This window comes from Chelonoidis abingdonii, chromosome 5 (genome assembly GCF_003597395.2).
Source record: "Chelonoidis abingdonii isolate Lonesome George chromosome 5, CheloAbing_2.0, whole genome shotgun sequence".
Taxonomy (NCBI): Eukaryota; Metazoa; Chordata; order Testudines; family Testudinidae; genus Chelonoidis; species Chelonoidis abingdonii.
In genome coordinates this window covers 110200305-110209931 of record NC_133773.1, presented here as the reverse complement: position 1 = coordinate 110209931, position 9627 = coordinate 110200305, and the positions used below count along the sequence as shown (strand labels likewise).

General features: G+C 46.5%; 1 protein-coding gene across 2 annotated transcripts in view; it reads right to left on the bottom strand.

Annotated features, from left to right (window-relative positions):
• CCDC149 (coiled-coil domain containing 149) overlaps positions 1-401 on the bottom strand; it is a 68204-nt gene extending 67803 nt beyond the window's left edge. For both annotated transcript variants that reach the window (XM_032806618.2, XM_032806617.2), the window contains exon 1: positions 359-401. The gene's annotated coding sequence lies outside the window, so the exon portion shown is untranslated. The remainder of the gene's footprint in view (positions 1-358) is intronic.
• Positions 402-9627: the final 9226 nt, after the last annotated feature.

Genomic DNA, 9627 nt, shown 5'->3' with positions numbered 1-9627 from the left:
AGAGTCTTTACTGCGCACCTTGCATCGCTTGCCTCCCGCCTGCTGCACTCCAGGCTAGTCCTAAGGCACCTGGCTCAGCTCGGTGCAGGAACAGCCGAACATTTCGGCTCACCGGGGAGCCAGAAAGCCTTGACGCTCGGCCGCGTGTCCAGGCTACTCAGAGCTCCCGGGCTCCTACCCTGCTGGCAGCGCCCGCGGGGCGGGCTTCATCCCCCCCCGCCCCGTCGTCGAGCCCCTCCGCGGAGCCACAGCGCCAGGCCAGGTGCCGGCAGCTGCTCTCTAGGGGCCCGCGCCGGCGCCCGTGGAACAGTCGGCTGCTCCCCCGGCCCGGCCCGGCCCCTGGCCAAGGCCGCCTCACCTCGCCCACCAGCCCCTGCCTAGTCGCCTCTCCGTGCGCGATTGAAGCTCTATGGCTTGCGCGGCAAGCGGAGCGCCGCCTCCAGCGCCAGTTGCTACGACTACTCCGTGGCGCAGACCTCCCCCACCACCTGCGGGCCTGACTTCGCACCCGGCAGAGCAGGCAGGGCAGCCCAGCCCCGCCCCCTTACATTGCCTGTGGTACAAGCGCCCCGCCCCCTACTTCCCGGTACATGGCGGCCTCCGCCTCCCCTACAGCCTGAGTACGGGCAAGCCCTGGCCCTGCCCACGCCGGCCTCCTTGGCACCGTCTTGACTAGCCCTACCCCTTCGGCCCGACCTGCCCCCCCCCTACCGCCCGACCCGCCCCTTCTACCCAGGCAGGCGGTCGGTGGTGCTTGCCCCCCTCCGCAGTGCCATGAGGGACGTGTCCCAGGAGCTGGCCCCTGCTCTCGCCGCCCGTCCAGGAACCCCTCCCTTGCCAGCCAGGCCAGCAGGCAGGAAGGGGTACGGACTCCCAGCAGGGGCGAATGTTACCCGCCACGAGCCTGAATGTGCGGACCCACGGCAGCCTGTTGCCTGACTCCGCACGCTGGCGCTCTTTGCCCGCCCAGAAAGAGCCTTGTGCTTTTCCAGTTTAGCTGAAACCCCATACAGAGCAACACAAGCTAAACTGCAGCAACAGCTCTTCTGAGCAGCGTCTTCAACCTGGCCGCCAAAGTCTTAATGTATTTAGCCTTGCACAGTGCCCCACTGTTCAAGGAGGAATTAGTCCCATTTCAGCAGAGGGCTGCTGAGATACATAGAGGCTGAATGACTTGCCCAAGGTCATGTAGGAATTTTGTTGCGGAGCAGGGAATTGAACCTGGGTCTCCCACAGTTTAAGCAAAAGCCATAACTACCAGCCCTTACCTTTTCTCCTATAAGGTGGGAAAAAGGCACTCTCTTATATTGGCTTAAGCGTGTCCACATGGAAATAAAAACAATATATTATTTTATATTCACACCGTAGCTTAAATTGATGTATAACTTTCTCCTGACTCCTCAGACTGAATGGGCCAATTCAACTGCCATTGTAAATTGGAGCAACAACCTCCTAACAGCTTTAGGGGGGAGGGATAGTTCAGTGGTTTGAGCATTTGTCTACTAACCAGGGGTGTGAGTTCTATCCTTGAGTGGGGCCAGCTGGGGATCAGTCCTGCTTTGAGCAGGGGGTTGAACTAGATGATCGCCTGAGGTCCCTTCCAACCCTAATAATCTATGATTCTATAACTAGTCATAGTGCAGAGTGGTCCAACCACTTCCTGTCAATCTCCCATACCAAGATCTATGATGCTGCACCATTAGGTCATTTTGGCAGCTGTATGTCATCCACAGACCCCCTTCTACAATGAGCGTTCTGGAGAAGTAACGTATTGGGGCAGGGAGAACAGAGAATAGACTCCAGTCTCTCAGAATCTGGATCTTAAATTGTAAACCCTGTAGGGCATGGACTCCTGTTATCTGTCTGTTTAAAGTTATACAGATGAATACATAGTAATAATGATCCTGGATATGAGCCTGCTGGACTCTGCTTCCTTTTACTCCAGCAGCAGGTTTCAAGTTGTTACCATCAGCATCCTGCATCATGTCAGCTGAAGCCATGAGCTTCAGTCACATGGAGAGTGACTGGCAGGGGCGGTTGAGTGAGGCAGAGTCAGCAGTGGGGGCTATATTGCCAGTTCTTGTGATTTTATCACAAGTCTTGTATCTGTGGTGTGTTTCTTAAAGACCTAGCTGCTGGTAATATGTGATTACATCAGAATCACAACTTTCTTTTGAAAATATAAGTGAGTTTCTAGTCCTCATGGTTGCAGAGAGAGCCCCTGAAATGTGACATGAGTGCACTATAAACGCTCAGAAACAAAAAGGAAAATAACAAGACCACAAAGTTTACTCTTTAAAATCTAAGATTTTAACTTACTTGTTATTTTTAGGGCCTGACGCATGATTTTTGATCACTTGGGATTGGCAATAGTGAATCCCACAGTATTTTAAGTTTCCTGAATGATTTTTTTTTGTTACTTGTTTTAGGTCTTATATACTGTGGCCCAAAGTTGTAACCTTGGCAATCTGAGAGGTATCGTTGTTTTGCACCCATGAAATATTTAGTTACTCAAAAACAAACCCTGAGTAAGCTCCCTGAGAGAGAATGAAATAAACAAATAGCCCAGAACTATGTATATTCACTTCCTTTTTGTAGTGCCTTTTAATGATGGGGTTAGGAGTCATCTTAACAGTCATAGAGATGAAGTCAGGGCTGGTGCAACCCATTAGGCGATCTAGGCTGTCGCCTAGGGCACTAACATTTGGGGGGCAGTGACTGCAGCGACCGGATCTTCAGCCGCCCCAGTTGTCGACGCCATTTCAGGGACAGGACCTTCCACCATCTAGGGCGCCAAAAAAGCTGGCGGCGCTCCTGATGAAGTTAAGTGTTGATCTATCTCTCCTACCTCCTCTCACTCTTTAATATCCCCCTGCAATCTTCTTCTAACTCTTGAACCTCATCTCCTCCTGCTTCCTCCTCCTTCTTGCCTTCTCTCACTTTTTCTCATCCTTTTCCTCTTTAGCTTTAACCACTCTCTCCCCTGGAACCTTTCCACCAACCTGCAAACATATTCTTGTGTCCACAATCCAGCAAGATTTCTCCCTACTCGACATGCCTTTTTAGCTACCACCTTCTATCTCCGCTCCCTAGAACATACTGTCATTTCCACCACCTAGATTTACTTTCCTCCAAGGCAGTGTACGAACACATAGTGAGACACAATCCCTGCCTCAAAGAGTTTACAAACCAAACAGGTAAGACAAACAAGGGGAGAGTAAGGAAGTGGTATTATCCCCATTTTGCAGATGGGTAACTGAGGCTCAGAGAGATTAAGATGACTTGCCCACAGTCACACTGGAAGTCTGGGGTATAGCTGGGAATTAAATGCTGATCTCCTGAGTCCCAGCCCACTGCTTTAACCACAAAACCAGCCTTCCTGTTCTCTAACAGGTGAGCTCTCCTGGTTCTCCTACCTCAGTTACTGTGTCTTCACCATCACTCCATCAATAACCTGAAAGCATATTCTTGTAACTCATAATCTGGAAAAAAAATTCATAGCCCTATCTCCATCTCCAACTTCAGGGTTCTGTCCTCAGTCTCTTCTTTCATACTCTTTCCAGACAGTCTCGTCTGCTTCTGGAGTTTTGTCTCCCCTCTCTGCAGATAACTTGCAACTCTCTGTTTAACTCTAAACTCTACCACTCTGTCTAGTCTCACATTTCTGACTGCGTCTCATATCTTCTCCTGTGGTATCTTGCTTTCATTTGATCTCTTTATCAATTTATCCTCCATTTATGTGTTGATCGCCAGTGCAATACCATTACCAATCCCTGAGCCTCTTAGTTCCCTAGGTAATCCTTTTTACTGGACTAAATAAAAACACAGGGCCAGATCCAGAGCTGGTGTAAATAGGCATAGCTCCATTGACTTCAGTGGAACTACACCAATTTACACCAGCTGATGATTTAACCCACAATTTTAAAACTTAGTTTTCAGGAATCGCAGTCTCCGGTCAGTCAGTCAGCGTCATTCTAGAAAGCTTGCCTTTTTGTTTTATTTATAGCTAGGCCAGTAAATGGGATTGTCTAGAACTTTGTTATTTATTTTTGTTGTTTTCATTGTTTATCTACTGCGCTAACATGATCATCACTTCCCTCTTCTGCTTTGAAGACTTATATGGTAAAAAAACAAACACAGGATACATTCTGGCAGGATATGTCATTGAAGCTTAATGAAAGTATGTAATGTTTGTCCCCAGAAGAATAATTTGATCTTGCTCTTTACAGGTGTTCCAACTATTTAATCGGGGTTTAAGTACCTCTAAATGAAGATATCACCTCTTATGGATAGCACAGGCATTTAGGATGTGTGGTAATTTTTATCAGCAATATTCTCATTTCATACTTCTGTTAGTCTGCTAATACCTAAATACATCCTGAAACCTTGTGCACCCATTCTGTTGGAGGCACTCCACATTTGTGGCAATACCATTAATTTTAACATTTGCCCTCTTCCTTAGGTATCCACTCTACTTCTGTTGTGCCTTCCTGTCTCAGGTAGTCTAGTCTGAGGCTGTTTTTTGTCCATTTATATTCCTGTGGTGCCTCTTCAATTTTCTCAGGTTCAGTGCTGGTTCCACTATTATCTGTCAACTCCTCTCGTTCACATGCATGGTCTGTCAGCACGACAATATGAACTGAGATCAGAAGCAGTTTAGCAGCTATTCATTTATTTTGAATCCTTTCGTGCCCAATCGGTCATGTCCATGAAAGATACTTCTTAGACAAACACTGGAGAGTTTTGAAGTGATGGTGTTTCCTTTTTACTCCTCTGTGATTTTGGACTTTTAATATATTATTCTCATTTGTATACTGGCTGTAATCTTAGAATCAGATACACCAAAACTGATAGCAGGGAGCCTGTCACTCTAGTGCTCTCTATGCCCCTTCTGCTGAGCCCTGATTCAAATACAAAGGGGACAAAAGGGAAAGGAGTAGACTGGGGCAAGGAGTCAGAGAAGACTGGGATTGGAGGTGGATAGAAACACTGTGCCTGGGAAGGGTAGGAGTGGGAGTTGTGTTAGTGTGTGAGGCATGGCTGGAACTGGTTGGCAAAGAGGCCTGACCGATGAACAAGTATGGTGGGACGGGGCCAAAGGGAGGAGAGACAGCTCTGACAAGGAGCTGGGATGTGGCTGGAGAACTGGGATGGGAAAAGAGACCAGGACAAGGAACAAGGGTGGCGGGTAAGGTGGAGAATGAGCCAGATTGGATGAGGAGCCCATGGAGGGAGACTGGGGACTAGCAGGATAGGGGTGGTAAGGAGGTAGAGACATATTGGATGAGGAGCTGAGAGGGGGAAACTGGGACTGGGTAGGCAAGGAGACAGAGACTGTGTGTGGGGAAAGGGAGCAATTGTATGTGGAAAAAATAGAATGTGGTCATGTAATTAAAAACTGTATCATAACGCAGTGCCAAGGGGCCCCAAATTAAATATGCACAGGCAGCCTTTCTTCTGGCATTTCCTCACTTCTGAATGCTTGAGTTTGCAGCCTTAACAAAGTTATTTTAGTGTAGTCTTTCTGTGTGTAATATTTTAGATATAACAACACTTAAAATAAAACTTTCAAAAGCACCAAAGTGACTTAGGAGCCCAAGTCCCATTTTCAGAAGACACTTAGACACTTAGTGTCCTAAGTGTCATTTGAAAAAGGGATTTGGGCTCCTGAGTGACTGGTGCCTTTGAAAGTTTTACCCATATTCTCTGATAGTTCAAATAGCTGCATTTATCTAAACACAGCAACACAAACAGATTCCAAAATACAAGAAACAAGCTGATTCAAGCGTTCTTCAGAGCAGTGGATATTAACTCAAGTTCTCTTAGACATAATGATCATAATTTCAAAGTCCCAACAATTCTAATTATGGAAGGTCCTGAGTCAGTCCATGACAGTCTTACCCCAGGGAGCTTTTCTTCCAAAGTACATTTGCCACTACTTTATCTCCTTAAATGTATACATTTTCTCAGTGTATAGGAAATCTTTTAAAATCCCTTCATTTTGTTTGTGGATCAAGCTCAGATCTAAAAAACAATTAGGATCTTAGCACCTTTGAAAACACCTTTCCATTTTTTGACCACCTAGAAAGACTACCTCTCTTGTCTTGGTAGTCCATCGATCCGATGATGACAAATCTGTGCAGATCATCTATTGTTGGTTTCATGGTGTGCCCTCTGATGACTGTACAAGTCAATTCTAGAGGTGCACATTTTGCTGCAGATGGCGCATGGGAAGTTCGCGGTCAGTGATTGTGCGCTGCTGATGCTCTGTGACGTCACTCACGTGCCCCTTGTAGACGCTGGCAGTGGTCTTCCTCAAAGGCGATGCAGGTATTTCTAACTGTTGCACGTCACTGTGTTCTGTTGCTGGTGGTGGGAGAACTTTTAAATACGCTGGGTAAGTGTCATTCTGTGGATGGCATCATGGAATATGAGATCAACCACCGAAATATCCCCAAAGGCAACCCAGGACGATTGTCTCGATGTCCAAAGTTTTTTTAAACACCATAACTCCGGATGGCGTCTTTTTTTTTGTAAACAAAACTGCTTGTGTACCAGAACTGTGTCTCATCTCTTTTGTACAGGTGTTGAACATTGACATATATTGGGTTTATGTGTCACATAAGCAGCTTGAACATTCCACATGCCGCTGCCTCCGCAACCAATGAAGATCGCTCAGACCAAAGTGCCCCAATTCGAGGTCCTCAAGAGATCCCAACAAGGACCAAAATGAACTTGACCGCATCCAGGAAGTCCACAGCCTGTGTGGACTGGTGATGTCAGCCGCATGATGTACATACCAACAGAATCCCCTGCCACTTCTGTATGGTGAGCTCTCCCAGGGCCATCCGTCCATCAGCGTCGGCATATAGGTCGTCCACGAACCGTTACAAGGACACCATCCAAGCCATCTTTGCAGTACAGCAGTATCCCAAAACCTAGACCTGAGGAGAAGCATTTGATCCAGGTGCAGGTTGATGAAGAACTTCTGTCTTTCCGAGGCTGATAGTTAGTCCGAAGAGTTGCGAGGCCTCAGCAAACTTGTTGACAATGTGCTGAAGATCATTTTCAGTGTGAGCCATGAGGGCACAGTCGTCGGCAAAGAGTGCCTCAAGAAGGAGTTTCTGCACTGTCTTAGTCTTTGCATTCAGGCGACGGAGGTCAAAAAAGTGAACATCGTGCCGGTATTTCAAGTATATACTCGGTCCAGATCTTTCATTGCATGGTTAAGGACATGCATGCAAGAACAGGTTAAATAGGACAGGAGCGAGAACACATCCTTGTTTCACGCCATTTGTGATGTTTGAGGGGGCTGATGTGGCTCCATCAGACAATACTTCACCTGTCATGCTGTCATGAAAAAGGCATATAATCTGGACAAATTTTCTTGGGCAGCCAAGTGTGTTAGAATGGTCCAAAGGGCTTCCCTGTTGACGGTATCAAACACCTTTGTCAGATCTATGAAGACAGCATACAGGTGCATATTCTGTTCAATGCACTTCTCTTGTATTTGTCTGACAGCAAACACCATGTCGACTGTGCTCCAGCCAGGTCGGAAACCACATTGACTTTCAGGTAGATTTGCCTCGGAAATACTGGCTATTAGGCGGTTCAAGATGATGCGGGCGATGATCTTCCCACCAACGGAGAGGAGGGATATGCCTCTATAGTTTCCACATTCTGCTTTGCTGCCTTTGTTCTTGAAAAGAGAGACAATAGTAGTGTCGCGGAGGTCCTGTGGTATGTTTTCATCCTCCCAGATGCTGATGATCACGCTGTGGAACGCTGCTAGTGCTGCTGGACCTGCTGCTTTGTATATCTCTCTGCTGGTATCCCATCTTTTCCAGGAGCTTTTCCTGAACTCATCTGGCTAACAGCTTTCTTAATCTCATCTATAGTGGGTGGAAAGTCAAGATCTGTCAGAGCAGGTTGTTGTGGAATTTCATTGAGGACATTATTATTCATGGTTGATGGTCTATTGAGAAGGTTGCTAAAGTGTTCTCGCCATCTTTCGTTGATGCCTTCTTTATCTTTAATCAGCGTTGTGTTGTCTGATGAGAGCAATGGGGTGGTCCTTGGTTTAGAAGGTCCATAGACAGTCTTAATAGCACTGAAGAACATCTTTGAGTTGTGAGTCTCAGCATAGTGCTCAATTTCTTTGGCTTTGCTCTCCCACCAGTTGTCTTGTATCTGACGGAGGTCTTTCTGTGTTTTGCTCTGAAGGTACTTGAAATGGTCCGTTTAGAGACTGAGGAGGGGTCATTCTGCCATTCGATAAAGGCTTTTCTCTTTACTTCCAGTGCTGAGCATATTTCTTCTTGGTTCTCATCAAACCAATCCTGATGTGTTCTTTTCTTTGGTCCAAGAGATGTTATTGCTGTGTCAGTCACTATCTGCTTGAACTGGTCCCACTTTTCGGTTACAGTACCGATCAATTGTCCGTGGGATGTCAGTTTGTCATCAAGACTCTTCTGGAAATTGTTGAAACACTGAGCATCCTTCAGTTTGGCTATGTTGAAAGCAGGTCGCACATGCTTAGGTCATTTGTGCGAGAGGGAGCGATGTGAAGTTGAAGAGACATCCTGACTAATCTGTGATCTGTCCAGCACTCTGCGCCTCGCATTACTCTGGTGATCATTACGTCTCGGATGTCTCGCCTTCTGACATGGCATAATCTATCAGATGCCACTGTTTGGACCTAGGGTGCATCCACGTCGTTTTGTATTTGTCCGCTTGTCGGAACAGAGTGTTGGTAATGGTCAGGTCATTTTCAGAACAAAGGCTCAAAAGGAGTAGTCCGTTGCTGTTCATTTTGCCTACTCCATGTGGCCCAGTTACTCCTTTCCAGTTCTTGCTGTCAGCCCCGACTCGGGCATTGAAATCTCCAAGTAGAAGTAGTTTGTCTGTTACAGGTGTGGCCTTGATCAGTCTGTCGAGATTTTCATAGTATTGTTCCTTTGAGTTGTCAGAGCATGTTAGAGTGGGTGCATATGCACTGATGATGGTGGCATGATGTTTGGCATTTAGTGGGAAGCGTAGTTTCAGCAGTCTTTCATTGATACCCACTGGAAGGTCTGGGAGTTGATGCATCAATGAGGTTTTTATTGCCAGACCAACTCCATGTATTCTATCCTCTCTTGTAGGAATCAGAAAATGTTAGAATCCAGATTTGCTGTCAGCAGGCATGACCTTGAATGGCTTTTCATTATATTTTCTGCATAAACTGGATCCTCTTTAGAATCTAGTGGCAAAAGTTAAGATGATTTTTTTAAAAGTGAGTTTTTATGTTTGTGAAAGGTGCCAGATTAACAGGTTGGGAAAGTGAAATTGCCCTTTTAGCTGAAAAAAAAGTATAGTACGACAGGCAGCAGCACTATCAGCTACCTGCAGGGGATGGTGCATCCGTTATATCGAGGCAGTTTCTAGGCCTCTTCATTGAGATTGCTAGCAAGGGTGGCAGTGCCAAATGTGATGGTGATACCTTTGCATGAGAACCTGGACTGAGACAATCAGTCCATTTCACATGGGCCATTAAACAGCTTTCATTCACTACCAAATTGGGCTGGATTTAAACCATTGGACATATTATGAATGCCCTGAGCAAGCCACTCCCTTCCTGTTGGACTG